Source organism: Rutilus rutilus (genome assembly GCF_951802725.1).
Source record: "Rutilus rutilus genome assembly, chromosome: 8".
Classification (NCBI taxonomy): Eukaryota; Metazoa; Chordata; class Actinopteri; order Cypriniformes; family Leuciscidae; genus Rutilus; species Rutilus rutilus.
Genome location: NC_140222.1, coordinates 31225555 through 31242286, shown reverse-complemented (window position 1 = coordinate 31242286; position 16732 = coordinate 31225555). Strand labels below are relative to the sequence as shown.

The 16732-nt window shown below is 38.3% G+C and overlaps 1 protein-coding gene across 2 annotated transcripts in view; it reads left to right on the top strand.

The window, feature by feature from the left end:
- Positions 1-16732, top strand: part of LOC311296138 (complement factor H-like) — a 118123-nt gene that overhangs the window by 10760 nt on the left and 90631 nt on the right. The gene's annotated exons all lie outside the window — the stretch shown is intronic.

Genomic DNA, 16732 nt, shown 5'->3' with positions numbered 1-16732 from the left:
AACATTACACACAATGTCTGCTTCACCCTTTTTGCAAAACATTACACACAGTGATTTGTAAAACTCTACACACATTTTCACACCTATATGCCAAGTTCACACTGCACGATTTTCAAAGTAGTTGGGTCACTGTTCTTTTCACACTGCATGACTATCTGGGGTAACATTCAATTGCTGGTGTGTTCACACTGCACGATGGATCAGCGGCAGGGGGTTTCACACTGCATGACTTTACAAAAGAAAGAATCCCCGACAACTGTCTGGTCCGCAAACTATGTTTCACAACCAAACACATGCTATAAGGAAATAAGGCAAGATCACGCGTGCGTGAGACCGGAGCGTGCGCACATAATTCCTTACCAAAACTTGGTAACATAAAAACAGCCTTATAGGCATGGCCTACACATAGGAACATTTGTAAAACGGATCATTCTTATCTAGCCTAGACTATAGACTATATCACAGGCCATTTAAACATTTAAAATGTGATCACAAAACACGAAACGGTCCCATACGAACAGCATAATATTCACAATAGTAGGCTACAGACAGTAACCAAAAACAAAAATATAAAATCTATTCGATTAGGTAATATTATTATCTATCTAATATATATAATTATATATTAGATAATGTTATGGTCACATGATAGGCTAGCCATGTACTTACATCTGAAGCGCTCAGGCCATATCTGAAGCACTAGAGGTGCTCTGTTCCTCGTCCATACTGTCTATTTTGAACTTGAAGCTTTCGAATTCGAACACGGAGCAGCGGGAAGGAATGGTCTCTAAACAAGTGTGCGTGAGATTATAGGCCCCGCCCTACCCCAAACGACAACATCCACAAGTTTAGGCTGCTTAAAACGTTTTTATTGCTGCCAAACAGAATCTCCCTCACAACTACAAATTATGTACGCTACTTTAATCATTTATATATTTTACTTTACACTCATATTTAATTTGCGGGAGTGCAGATTACCAGATCCCTCCCGCCCGCACCCGCAAGTGCACCTCCATCATCCCGCCCGCTTCCGCAATGACCTTTCAAAATTTGTCCCGCGCCGCACTGTTTTGCGTCGCAACCCGCGGGACTCCCGCGGGAGTGCAGACCTCTACTTCGGCGTTTTATAGCACCCTTTTGCGTATAGATGACACGCACATGGCTTTCAACCAACTTCAATGTAAAACCATCCGCGATGTAATTACACGCTCAGGGCTTCGCCAGTCGTCAATTCACCTCAACATTGACCGACTGCACAGACTAAAGACGTTTTCAGCAACGACTAATGTTTGCTCTATGATTAGGATTGCCTACACCTAATATAGGAGGTCATTGTTTTCCATTATTTATCTTTCAAGAGAGTCTATTTGCCATTTTCAACAATACAATAAATAAAAATAAAAAGGAATAGACTACAATAAATGATCTATGCCAGGGCTAGTCAAATGGCGGCCCCCAGATGATATTTATCTGGCCCTCCAACTGGTTTTTGATGTTTAAAAACCCTCGCAATCTGAGTGCCCTCTCTGCGCAAAGGTTTAGCGCGTTATTTTACAGTAGAGCACATTCATGCCAGAGATCTTTTATTTACTCTTCTACCAAAACCCAACCAGATCTTAGCCAAATATTTTCTTATTCTGGCAGCCCGAGCTCAAGCCAGGGCTCAGCCAAAAAGATACAATTTGATTTTTGTTTCTTTTGGTTAGCCAGACTCCAGCCAGAGCTTAGCCTAGTACTGTTTGACACAAGAGTGTGAAAAAAAGCTGTGCCAGAATTAAGCCAGAAGTACCTAATGTAAGCCAGACTCGGCCCAGACTTTGTTGCTATCTGGGTAATGTTTGCTCTATGATTAGGATTGCCTACACCTAATATAGGAGGTCAGTGTTTTCCATTATTTATCTTTCAAGAGGAGTCTATTCGCCATTTTCAACACCCTTATCGTCTGTGAGAGACGCTCGCGGCTTAACCACCTCCAATGCACCCCACCCGCGTTTTACAGGACGCAGTTGGACTTTGCTAGCCAATCCAAGTGCGTGATATCAGACGCTTTCAGCACCAGTAGCATGCGTAGGCTACAATTTCGTTTAGTTTTAAATTAGCCTGTGGTAGCCTACTCAATTTAAACGTGAATGTGTGCTAGGTATCCTAACTAAAAACATGACATTATAGGTTCCATCATCCCTTAATTGCCCGCAGGAGTATATTGGCCGAATTCAACACACACCCTTTATCGTGTGTGAGAGACGCTCATGGCTTTCAACCATCAATGCAACCCACGGGCGTTTTATGGTGTGCAACCGCATTCAGCGGGGAGTTTAACAACGCACATGGTGTGCAACCGCATTCAGCGGTGAGTTTAACAACGCTCAACTGCAGGTAAAACGGCATTCAGAGGTGAGTTTAACCAAAAACAACGCTCAACTGCAGGTAAAACTGAAAAAAGGTGAGTTTAACAACGCTCCACGGCGTGCAAGTAAGCAGTTTAAAGGTCCCGTATTATGCCCCTTTTCACAAGATGTAAAATAAGTCTCTGATGTCCCCAGAGTGTGTATGTGAAGTTTGAGCTCAAAATACCCAACAGATCATTTTTTACAGCATGTTTAAATTGACATTTTTTGGAGCTCAGAAAAACGAGCTGTTTCAGTGTGTGCCCTTTAAATGCAAATGAGCTGCTGCTGGACGACCCAGGGGGCGGAGCTTCATGAGCTCGCGCTCAGTCTGTCAGGACAATTTCATCTCACGGAATGATGATAATATCAGAAACTCTCAGTAATGGCGTTCATTTCGGGTCGGACAATAATGCCTACAGATAAGAGTCAGAGTGCTGTATAGAGATAAAACAGGTATGGTTTAGTAGTTTAATTACGGTTATTATAACGTATTTGTCATCTGCTTGTATGTATCCATTATTTATTAACAGCCTACAAGTCTGCTGTTTCGGACCAGGTCCGAATGATGGTCAAACATGTACTGATGAGTTTAATACAGTTTATTGTACATCACACAAAAGATGAAGCGTCAGTTTTACTTCAGAAAATCACCGTAAGAGCTGAGTAAACACAGTAGCCTAAGTTATAAGAAGTGCGCAAGTAGCCAGTAGAGTTGAGGGAGCATTCCTGTGGGCGGAGGTTAGTCTAAACACGGTTCTGGTGATGTCACTAATGAAGGAAGTAGAGGGGTGTAGTCCAATCGAGCCGTTTTATGTAGTCAACTTCTGTTAAATAAAATATCTCGCTTGGCATTGAACTTTGAGCTTTATAATTTTACAGATATTATTTATACTCTAACAACAACATTACACACTAACTAAAGTTTGAAACATGGGATCACGTAGAACGGGACCTTTAACCGTTTTCTCGTCATAGGTACTGGTACATAGGTACACTGCTTTAACTAGAGCATGCTGGGTAACGTATTTTTATCGGAGGTTTGTTGATGTTAATAAATATATATAATATGCTACGATTGTGTTCAATTGTGTTTTTATTATTATTATTATTATTTATTGATTAAATCCTCTACATTAATAACGCTTACGTCACTGTATGGGTGACGATCCCAAGGTCCATTGCGATTTTCCACTTGGTAAGTAGAAGAGTTTATTAATAGAGACGGATACTATTCTTAAATTTACACATCTAAAAACTGTTGAATCAGGACAAGAAGTTGTGTTTAGAACCTTTAGATGTGTAAGGTGGCAATTTCGTATGACGGTAAATAATAGAAGGCATTGTAAAAATATTGCTTGCTGCACCAAATGTGCAAGCTAGAAAAGTTAGCTAATTGAATTCAAGTTCATTTTTGTCGCATATAATCATGTATCATAGGGGAGTGTAATATTTTCAGTATTACATTAGCCCACAACTATTATCCAATATTAGAAATGTTCAGATAAAGAACAGTTGCCAGATTGGTTTGTTTTACAGCCTAATTGTTTAAAATCCACGCAAAATTATATAATTAACACCCAAATAAATCTATAATAAATAATACAAATTAATTTATAACTACAACATTATTGTGGCTCATCACAATATGAAATGATAAATAATTTGTGTGTTCTTTCAGAGGCTATTTAAGGCTACAGTGAACAGTGCAACTGTACAATTATTTTCCATTTCTGTCCTTTGCCTTAAAATAAAAAAAAATTCCACTTGCCCAAGCCTTTTTTTATCACACATAGATCAACCCAAAACCAACCAAATGGCTGGGAAACTATCCAATCTGGCAACATGAAGAATACTGGTGTAAAATATAAGGTGTTCGATTCTGAATTGCCTCATCAGGTCCTTTAATTTTGCCTGCTCTTTATTCTAATCCCCCACCACACATACACACACAGAAACACACACAATAAAGGCACTTTTAAGAGCCACATCTGTCTTGTGTTTTTCTGTCAAGTATTCCCACTAAACATCAGACGTCTATTGGACAGGCAGATCATGTCTATATTGCGTCAGTCAGTCCAAGACCAATTTTTGACCTTTATGCAACGTGCAATCTAGGTCTGCTATTTGGACATGTAACCATGACCCCACCTGGACGTCAATATAATGTTCAATATTTGAACGCCGGAATAGGTAATTTTCTGGATGTTATGTGGACGTCTAAGACAGGTGCAGGAAATTGACATGATCTAGGTTTGCAAAGTTACCTCCAAATGAGGTCTTTTCTACGTCATGTTTGGAAGTCAGATTTTGGTTCCCTGAAGGTGCAGACTGTGACGCCATGTGGACGTCTAAGACAGGTGCAGGAAATTGACATGAATATTTTTTATTTTATTTACAAATATCAACATTGTTATTATCAACATGATTAATATATATGAATACAGATTATTTATATTTATTTAAGATCATTTTCCAAAAACTCTATTTGATCGTCTCAGCATCAGGTGATAACTGGAGATGCGTAAAAAGGTATGATACTGTAGCTCAAACAGTAGAGCGTTGGCGCTTGTAACGCTAAGATCACGAGTTAGAGTCCCAGGGAAAGTAAGAATAAGGTGTGTGTGTGTGTGTGTGTGTGTGTGTGTGTGGTCTCATGAGAAAAAGCCGCTGTTTTGTTTGAGCGCGATTATTGTTTGGAAAAGACGCACAGTATCTAATAAAACACACGATCCACAGCAAGCCGACCCCGTCTCCTTCCTTCTTCCCACAAACAAACTTTTGTGGACGGACGTCAACATTAGACGTGCGGAAGACGTCGGAAAAAGACGTCATCTGGCGTCACAGTCTGCACCTTCAAGGGGAGCAAAATTGGACGTGCAAAAACGACGTAGAAAATACGTCGTTTCGACGTGTCTATGCGCAGTGGGTTACTGTAAGTAAGTCATAATGGCAATGGCAGAAACTGAAGAGTACCTCTGGCCTTATCTGAAACAGGCCATTGATTGCATACAGTTCAAGAGGAATGTTTCTTGCATTGTACTCCAACTCCATTAAATGTCCTTAAAATAAAATTGCTTTATATATTACTGATGTTTCTAATAATTCAGTGGATTTAACTAATGTCTGATAACTGCTTTTGTTCATTTCAGGTGAGTAAACTTGAAGCTGTAGGATACAAGCCAATTTTATTTATTGGCAAGCCAGATAAAAGGGCTTCGAATAAATGGGTTGCAGATATAATAACCCATCTGCACCCCACTCCTGTCACTAAAATTCTTTTGGAGAAGATGCGGAGGGCCTATGAATTTATCTTGACAAAATGTAAGTAATGTTTTGATTAAGAAATGATGAATGTTTAAAATGTATATTTCTTTGTTAATATGTACAGATTTTAAATGAAAGTAAACTTGTATTATAGCAACCTCCACAGCACAGCAACCGGAGAGTCAAATCAAGGAGTCTGAGACTGTATTTGTTCTTAACCTTGTTCCTCTGTCTTCCTCTCTCTCTCCTACTTCTTCTTCTACTTGTACAACTATTCTTCCTTCACTTTCTTCCAAACTTCCATGCTCTAAGTCTTTGCAACAAATGAAAAGGACAAACACCTCTGCCTCTTCACACTATTCTCCCTCTGTCTCTCTTCCATCTCCGTCTGCCTTTTACATTTCCACGTCTTTGTGTCAGGAAGGGCCACGTGTGAAGAACAGAAGAAAAGGTAACTTTTTGCATGGTACATCTTACTCCACACTGTTAATAAATTTGCTCCCAGTCAGAGTTGACTTCATGTAAATTTGATTCGTTTGGCTAACCGGGTCATTGGTAGCCAGTTCAGAGTATTTAGTTATTTAGCTGTGGCCAATGTCCAAGGCCTGTGGTTAATGTCAGTCCCTGACTTAAGGTCCTTCCACACTGAGTCTGAAATTTTCGTATGCGTTTTTCCGTATTCATTGTCAAAACACTCAAAATTCTTGCTACTGATCCGAAAAACGCAGAAAATCGAACGATCCGATTTTTTTATGACGGCAGTGTGTAAACGTGATTGACAAAACATATTTATTCGTCGTATTTCAGAGTCAGTGTGCAAGGACCATTAAGCTAAGAGGACTTTGGGAAAGCCAATCCTGTACATTTTGCTTTCAAAAACAGGGACAAATTTACTTTGACATGAATGAAAAGGACTGCATATCACCTCACATGTGAAATGATAAATTTGGACTGATTCAGCTACAAAGCATGGCATCAAGGCTTAATAAACTTTCCGTGTCTTTTCATCATTTCAGGTTGCCGAAAATGTAGTGGGCAGAAGGTTTTCCTCTTTGATCGAATACCTGGGGAACGGATAAATGAGGTAAAATGTGTTCTGTTAGGCTGCTTTCTTGTCTAAATGACTGATTCTGACCTTTCAAAGATAATAAAACAATATGTTATGCCCTAATCAGTGATTGCTAAAACAGTTAAAATAATTATTATTCGTGTTTGTGTGTGTAGGGGAAAGCCGAATTGAAAGTCCACTGGTTGCCATGCACTGTGTGGTAAGTCATATTTTATTTATTATTTAATTCTCAGTACAGCCAGGAAGTGTACCATGGAGATCATAAGGGAGAAAATGAGTGCTGTTTCAGATATTAATTCCTTTAACATTTATAATTATAATTGTAATTACCTATTTATAATTGCCTTTTTACAAAATAATGTAAAATTAATCATGTAAATATATATATTGTTTTTATTTGGGGGGGCAAAGTGTTCTTCAAAGGGAAGAAAATAGTGTATTTTCTGGTGGCAGCCTTGCATCTGCTGTTTTTTGTTTTTTGTTTTTTAAAGAAAAGAAAAATTAGTTTGGCATATCAATACATTTTGGGAAATTAGTACAAAGTGTGAGCGCAATCATCTTTAAATGTTACAGACACATTTTATTTGATTAAGAGATTAACTTACGTCTGTTTAAAACAAATACTGCATGCTAGAATAACTATCAAGAGTAATTTTCTTTTTGTAAGATCCCTGTAGGGTTACATAGCATAGGTTACCATAGCCTATCTTCAGTCAGAACTCGGAAGAGTCTGTTTTTTTTTTTTTTTTATTGCAGAACTTATACATACATGATCATGGAAATTAAGCGTTGTTGTAGATATTTCAATGAAAAATAACAACAACAAAATAAATAAATATCCTGGATTTGCATACATCAAAAGTCGGAAGAGCCTGTAAATACCATATATGGACAAGTGTGACGTGGCTTTGACGTTTCCATGGCCCCAGAAGGACAAGCTGTGGTTGGACTAACGTTTAGGTCAGAATAAAAAGTGCTCCATATCGCAAACTATGTTTTGCTGGCGTTACAGTATGTTGTCAGTAATACTGTCAGTTAACAATGAGGTATTGCTACAGTGAGGAAAATAAGTATTTGAACACCCTGCTATTTTGCAAGTTCTCCCACTTAGAAATCATGGAGGGGTCTGAAATTGTCATCGTAGGTGCATGTCCACTGTGAGAGACATAATCTAAAAAAAAAATCCAGAAATCACAATGTATGATTTTTTAACTATTTATTTGTATGATACAGCTGCAAATAAGTATTTGAACACCTGAGAAAATCAATGTTAATATTTGGTACAGTAGCCTTTGTTTGCAATTACAGAGGTCAAACGTTTCCTGTAGTTTTTTACCAGGTTTGCACACACTGCAGGAGGGATTTTGGCCCACTCCTCCACACAGATCTTCTCTAGATCAGTCAGGTTTCTGGGCTGTCGCTGAGAAACACGGAGTTTGAGCTCCCTCCAAAGATTCTCTATTGGGTTTAGGTCTGGAGACTGGCTAGGCCACGCCAGAACCTTGATATGCTTCTTACAGAGCCACTCCTTGGTTATCCTGGCTGTGTGCTTCGGGTCATTGTCATGTTGGAAGACCCAGCCTCGACCCATCTTCAATGCTCTAACTGAGGGAAGGAGGTTGTTCCCCAAAATCTCGCAATACATGGCCCCGGTCATCCTCTCCTTAATACAGTGCAGTCGCCCTGTGCCATGTGCAGAAAAACACCCCCAAAGCATGATGCTACCACCCCCATGCTTCACAGTAGGGATGGTGTTCTTGGGATGGTACTCATCATTCTTCTTCCTCCAAACACGTTTAGTGGAATTATGACCAAAAAGTTCTATTTTGGTCTCATCTGACCACATGACTTTCTCCCATGACTCCTCTGGATCATCCAAATGGTCATTGGCAAACTTAAGACGGGCCTTGACATGTGCTGGTTTAAGCAGGTGAACCTTCCGTGCCATGCATGATTTCAAACCATGACGTCTTAGTGTATTACCAACAGTAACCTTGGAAACGGTGGTCCCAGCTCTTTTCAGGTCATTGACCAGCTCCTCCCGTGTAGTTCTGGGCTGATTTCTCACCTTTCTTAGGATCATTGAGACCCCACGAGGTGAGATATTGCATGGAGCCCCAGTCCGAGGGAGATTGACAGTCATGTTTAGCTTCTTCCATTTTCTAATGATTGCTCCAACAGTGGACCTTTTTTCACCAAGCTGCTTGGCAATTTCCCCGTAGCCCTTTCCAGCCTTGTGGAGGTGTACAATTTTGTCTCTAGTGTCTTTGGACAGCTCTTTGGTCTTGGCCATGTTAGTAGTTGGATTCTTACTGATTGTATGGGGTGGACAGGTGTCTTTATGCAGCTAACGACCTCAAACAGGTGCATCTAATTTAGGATAATAAATGGAGTGGAGGTGGACATTTTAAAGGCAGACTAACAGGTCTTTAAGGGTCAGAATTCTAGCTGATAGACAGGTGTTCAAATACTTATTTGCAGCTATATCATACAAATAAATAGTTAAAAAATCATATATTGTGATTTCTGGATTTTTTTTTTTTTTTTAGATTATGTCTCTCACAGTGGACATGGACCTACGATGACAATTTCAGACCCCTCCATGATTTCCAAGTGGGAGAACTTGCAAAATAGCAGGGTGTTCAAATACTTATTTTCCTCACTGTACTTATAAAGGTAAAGACCTTTGAGTTTAACATTTCAATGTTTACCAAAAGTTCACACCGTAAGATCCTGTAAATGACATCCAGTTTTTACGGTTTAAAAAAGACAATTTTTTTTTTTTTTTCAGTGTGAGATAAGGAGGGCAATCTAGGTCATCTAGACTCTAGAGACAACCACAGGTTTTTTTTTTTTTTTTTTTTTTTTTTTTTAAGCACACACTGATACTTTAAGGGTCAAACTCTTCTTTTACCTCAATGTATGTTTTAGTAACATAAGTATTATGAAACAATCATTAATTAATTAATGTAATAATGTTCTTAATGTAAAAAACACTAGTCAGTGAAAAAAATCTAAATCTAACAGGTTTAACCTGTAAAGCACAGCAGTGAACACATCAAATGGAACTTTCTTTTTGCTTCCTGTTTATATGTTACATAAATGTGACTTACAAAGTTTGACTTGTCTAGGGTAAAGTGTCCTTTGGTTTGTCCAGATGACAAAAAAAGCTACTTGTTATGTGAACTCAAAATGAGAATTTCTGTCTTTTGGTGATTTTCCTTTAGTTGTGCGCAGAGTGAAGGCAAGCTATTATTTTTGAGGTTAATGTTATTCATCTTAATGTCCTTTTCAATTAGATTTTTTTTTTTTTTTACTTGAAAACAAATGAAGCAAGGGTGTACAGTTACATTCAAGCTATTTTAAGGTATACATAAATAAATAAAAATCACAGGATTATTATTTTTATATATATATATATATATATATATATATATATATGTCATTTTTGTGATCAAAGATGATTTTTAAGGGATACAGTTATTGACTACAGGGGGATTTTAAACAAAATATCCTTCTGCACATCCACAAAGTGGTCTGGTATAAAAGAGTCCTCCTTTTGACTTAGTAAATGATTCACTTTTTGATTCCCCATCATACAAACAGAGTGAGAAAACTAGTTACAGTCATTTGTGAAATGAGAGTTCAAAATGAGAGTTCCTGTACAATTCATCAGCTTTTCCTGTTTTCTATTTTCTGTTACTGTTGTGCAAGGTCAAGGTGAGTTCATTCATTTTTAGTAGAATGTTATTCGTTTTATATACACATCCAACACTTTTAAATGACCTTAAGTTGTTTTAAAGAGTGTCGAGCTGTCGACTACTACATCTTTGTGTAACGTTTGTTTGTGCTTCTCAGAATGTCGTTGAGAGGATATTATATGAAAACATAGAACCAGTTTGGAAAGCTTCATATTATGAAGAAGAAACAGTGAAAGTGAACTGCGTGCCAGGTTTTACTGGTATAGATTCACTGCTGGCAAAATTGGCTTTCAGTAAAATGTGGCTGCCTATTCAGAGAAAATGAAGAAAAGGGCTGTTTAATGTTTATTATTTATTATTATCATTATTTTTATTATAGAAATGATCAGAATTTAGATTTTATTTAATTCTGATTGGATTTTTCTCCAAATTAAAAGTAACAAAATAAAGACGCTACATTTTAAATATTTGTTTAAAAGTTTGAAAGTGTTGTGAATCTTCTTCAATCTCACTCATGTCCAATGCTCTATGGGACAGATTAATTCACCACAATATACTTTTATTCAAGAAGAACATAAGCGGACAGTGAAAATATTGCTTGTGCACAGAGTGGTCTGGTGTAAGAAAACCCTCTCTTTGACTTTGATAAATGATTAACTTGTTGATCCCCAAGCAGACAAGAGTATCAGAGACAGACCAACATACTGTAGATACTTGGGAAACTCCTCGGCTTCGTCTTTTGGTTGTTTTTCTTTAATGTCTTTTTCATTTAGATTTTATTGACTTGAAAATAAATGTTAAATTATATGTACTTGCCAAAACATTTAACAGCAAATGGTGATTTTAAACTTATGTGGCAGTTTGCTCTCTTAAGCGCAATATAATACCAATTATGGCACAAAATAGACTACGCCACCCCGGGAAATGGGCCGGGGACCCGCTTGTACATCAAGTGCAAAGCACACAGATACGCGGTGACTGGGTCAGATAACAGACAACAAGGAAACGTTTCGAATCGTTTATTAAATACAGATAAGAAAAATACCAAAAGGCATAATACAAACACACATTAGAATAAATATGTCAACCATAGCACTTATCCATTTCAGAAGTGGGGATTCAGTTCGCCTGCCCGGTAAACACTGCAACTATTAGTGCTCTCACCACACAGCACCCAATCACCCTCTGTGAACACTGCAAGCGATAAGCACACCACCACCACACCAGAGGACGTGGGCGTTGAGCTGGCACCCCAACTCTGGATAAAGGGAAGAGGACAAACTGAGACATAAGCAACCATACACATACACACACACACACACACACACACACACACACACACACACACAACGCACTTTCCACGTAATCGTCTTTGGTTGAACCCTTATCACATGTGGACAGATGGAATCAGTTGTTTACACAAAAAAATAAAAAGCAACCACTCACTGGCCAACGCTCATTAATAGCTTTCCAACACTGCGTCGCCTGATGATTACAGTATTTTAAAAGTATACCCTTCTCAGGTCGGATTTAGAAATACATGTAAGACATTCAAAAACAGACAATAACAATTTTACAAACGTAAATACTTTAAATGACAATGTTTCTGCTAAAAAGAGCAAGTAGAAATGACAACCCAGTTATTCGCCGCTGTACTCCAGCCCAAAGATCAGCACTGAATTTGCTAGATTTGGAATGCGTCACTACGGCCGAAAATGCGCTATTGTTCCGGCCGTCTCAAGACGGATGAGAGATAAGAGAAAGTATTAGTCAGATGATCACAACAAATACGCTGTTCCAGTAATAGTCACTGAGAAATGGTCGAGGAGTTTCTGGCAAGGGGAGACACAATCCAATCGGTCGTCACTAAGCCCAGCTACTCCCACCAAGCCTGCTGTAACACCACCCCTGTATTCAGTGGTGGAAATGGGCAAAATTCACTGGGCGGACTCTATTTAAAAAAAAAAAAAAAAAAAAAATAGAGATCATCTGGCTTTAGATGACCTTTCAGATGTTTAAAAACCTTTATAATCTGTAATAACTAAATTATATAAATTATTTATTTTATGTTTCATTTAACCCCCTGGGGTCGGCTATTGCAAAAAAAAAAAAAAAAAAAGTTGTGTTTTTCGTAAAATAAAATATAAATAAACATGATGCGTTGTCCCATCTCTCTCAAAGTGAAGATCATTCTGAAATGCGACAGAAAATGAGCTTGAAGTCTCCATTTTTAAATGATGTAAACCATATAAAAAACAAATATTCTCTGTTTAAGTAATCCATATGAAAGCAAAGACTTGTACAGTTTCTCCAGTCCGAGCTAATTAACTCTAATGTGACCACGCCCACGCGTGCACGAGCGATTGACATGCAAATGATCCACGTGGAGGAAAGCAGAGCTGTTAATGGACTCTTTACCTCAAAAACAAGGGGGTCTGGGGTATTATTTAAATAAAATATTATTTACAAAGAGTTTAGCCTAAATTGATTACCTCACAACAAGGCTACAATTAGCCACAAAACCTTATTTATTTTTTCTCTATTCCCTTAAATGCATATTAATCAATAACTAAAATAACACATTAGCTTGAAAACCCCTACAATTAATAAACAAACATTATAGACCGTTCTTATTTATCCGTACAGTATTACATTACCAGTAGATTGTATTTAATAGATTTCACTTTGTAACTGTTAAACACATTTGCAGTTGGTTTGTAAAAGGTATCATCATTACATGATTGGCCTGTATTACATTTACAGTTTTGACCAGCATGTGTCGCCATTTGTGTGTGTTTTGTGCATCTTACGCATGTATTTCTGGATTACCCTGCCCTACAGTGTGCGTTTCTGGATCTGTTATTGTTTTGTTTTTTTCACTTGATATGTGTAACGGAAATTTGATTTCGAAATCCGAAAAGCTCTTTTCGAACAAAACATACGGTTAATTTTAAGATGGCCATTTTTTATTATTTTAGACCGGATCATTTCAGCTACGTTAATACAGCTTACCCATACGAAAGTTTCTGTTATGACATCTGTTAAAGTAACGGTTTCTATTCAGATTTTCGAACAATATTACAGTTCATCATCCAAGATTATTTATTTACCTCAAGCGGTCTGTTTTGAAGTTCTGTGAGTAGTAAGAAAGACGCGCACTGATAGAAGCATTTCGATTGGCTGCAGTCTGCAGGCATTGGCCAATAACAAAAGACGACATAGCGCAGCCAATTTTACAGAATGCCATTGATAAATATCAATATCCCGCTAAGTTTTTATTATCATATATTGTGCTACGTTTATGTAGCTATTATATTGTAGATTAAATATAGTAATCGTTACAATGTCCACTATATATATATAAATATATATGTAGCAGGACGGTCTATCGCCCCTCCCACTTGTAATTGTTTAATGGCCAATGGCCCAGCGTCTGGTGCAAATAAGAGCACGGCTTACCTGCTCTTTGGCATGCGTCATCGTTCAGGGACGTGATGTCATCCATGTGCCCTGCTGCTGTTTGATTGAGTCACGGCCAGCTGTGTTGCCGCTCGTAAAAGTTTCGCCGAAGCTGCTAGCCACTGGCAGTGCTGTTTGCTGGTCACTGTTGTCGGGAGAGTTGAATGTGGACCTCTGAGACAGGTAGGAGAAGCATTTGCGTGCAACAGCGTTTTGTAAACCACGTTTCTATGAGTTGTTTGAGCGATTAGTCTGATTAATCCGTATGCCCACTGTAGTGTAAGATCTGTCTGCGCCGGTGAGCGTTGTCGGAGGCATTCGGCCCTATTCATCACATATTGATCCCGGGACAGCGTGTTCAGTTGTGCGTATAGAGTTACTGTTAGAGCATTGAAGCCAAGGGGGAAGAACTTTCAGCGTAACATCCTCTGTTTTGTTTTTAGGCATGCGATAAGGACCATATCGCCATTCTGAACGAGAGTTATCTGCCTGGTGCTTCATTGTGGAGCCTGTTTGCGCTGTGCCTTACCAGCTGCTGTTCTGTTTTGTGCTGTTCGGTTTGTTTTGTTCTGTTTCACGCCAGGTGAATGGTTCTAAGTGAATCGTTTCCAGCGAATCATCCGAGCGAACTGCTTTTGAGAATCACAAGTAACCCATTCTGGGTGAACCATCGCAATAAGTGAACCGTTTCGGTGAACCGCATCGAGTGAATCGTTTCAAACGAACTATTTCCACTGACGGTGACTTTGTAACCGTGGTATGTTTTGAGTTTTTGTTTTCTTTTTGTTTATTACTTTGATTCATGTTAATGGGTGAGTGGGTTTCTGAATTTGTATTTGTTTCCGACTCAATTATTGTGTTGGTGAATTTATATATTTTTGGTTGACTTATGCTGCTGAAATTGTGATCTTTTGTTTACAGAGTTTTTTTGGGTTTTGATTTGTGACGATCAGGTCGGGACCAAGGAGCTGGTCCCCTCCTGAAATTGTAAACCAAGTTTATTTTGTTTACTTATTATTTTGTTTACTTATTATTGTTTATATATTTTGTTTACATATCACTGGTTAATGTCTCTTTCTTTTGCTTTTTGGCAGGTCCTGGGCACCCGGGGGCAGACAAGTGACAAAATTAGGTGGTGGTGTCGTCCTCACTGTGTGCCGTGGTCTTCTCTGACATGAGTCGTTGAGTGTGCTGTGCTGGTGTGTGTGCACTGAGTAGAGTAATTTCCAAGAAGGTGATATCCCGAGACTGCCCCCTGGGTGTGCCCAGGTCCCTCCACAGCCAACATTAGAATTTAGCAAATTGAAGTGATTGCTGGTCAACACCTTTTAATGATTAATAAAATAAATGTATTTTTTTTTATTTATTTTTTTTTGCAATTCATCTGTGTCTCTGACTCAAAGTGATTAGGACCTGTGCGTGCCTTCTACATTAGAGGTACCGTTAGATTCCTGGGGTGAAATTCCCCGCAGGTTAATTAAAACTGCCTGAGCGAACACCGCTACGCTACATATATATATATATATATATATATATATATATATATATATATATGCTATATATATATACACATGAGGGGCTCTTTTCCAAAACGCTATAAATCCATTTAAATAGTTTTAAGGAAAATTACTACTTTTTTTTTTACGTAGACCCACACATTTTGTGAATATTCAATTTATCCTGTTAATTTTTTTTTTTTTTTTTTTTTTTTTTTTTTGCTCAGTCTGAACATGTTGAACAGTGATTATTAAATCAAACAACAAATTGTTGATAATAAATTCTTTTTTTTTTTTTTTAAACGCTATAAAACCATCAATTTTTTCCAAAAATGTATGGTTTGTCTTAAAAAGGCAAGTCAGTCAGTAATAAATACATTGGCATTAAGTTAAGTGTCGAACCCATAAAAAGTAGAACCATTGTCCACTTTACATAAAAAAAATCACGACATGACCTTGTGTGAGTGAGAGAGTGAGTGGCCTTCACACCAAACGCGAATAGAGCGTCAATGCAAAGTATCATCTGGAGGTCCTGCGGCGCAAAGCTGAGGCGTTTAGCGCGGCGCGAATGAGGCGAATTGAGCGTCTGGCGCGATACGCGCGAGTGATTTCATTTGAGGGTGAGAGAGAGAGAGAATTCTGATTAGTCCAGAGGATGTGTCGCGTTTAGGCTAAAAATAGGTTCGGCGCTTATCGCGGTTTGGAAAGAAACTGCATCTTGCAGTACATTTTAAACAAGGAAATATATAGCGATTTGGCATGAAACGTTGATGGAGCAGTGAGGTTCAGTAGCTACACAGCAAAATGACATGACAAACTCATTTTTTTTTTAAATGGCGTTTTGGAAAAGAGCTCTTCATATAGCCTATATATAACCATTTTTTCTTTCAACTGGAACGCCGTCCCCCCTCGAAATTCACTCCCCACACTCCACTTTTTTATATCTGCCGCGCATACCCGGTCCGCCCCTAATCATTATCATGATGGAGCGCATCACCACACTTATAACAGGGTCAGAGTTTGTTTTTGGAGCAACAGTGTTGTATACTTGCGAGAAAGGGTAAATGTGTTTTATGCTTTTTATTATCTTTATATTGTATGAAATGGACATGGTGGTGGAAACAATTTGGGATGGGAGAAAAAAATATTTTCCAATCGTCTGCGTTCCCTCACAACACTTCTGTGTTCTCTAGCAAAGATGTTTGTGTTCTTTTGCTAAACCTGTTGTGAGCTCAGGCAGACGGTCCCTTCAGACTTTTCTCTCTACCACCTGCTCAAAGAGACCAATTTATATTATAAACTCGTTTTGAGGAAAATTGGGTTGTAGCTTGTTGTTACTATTGGAAAGTGATT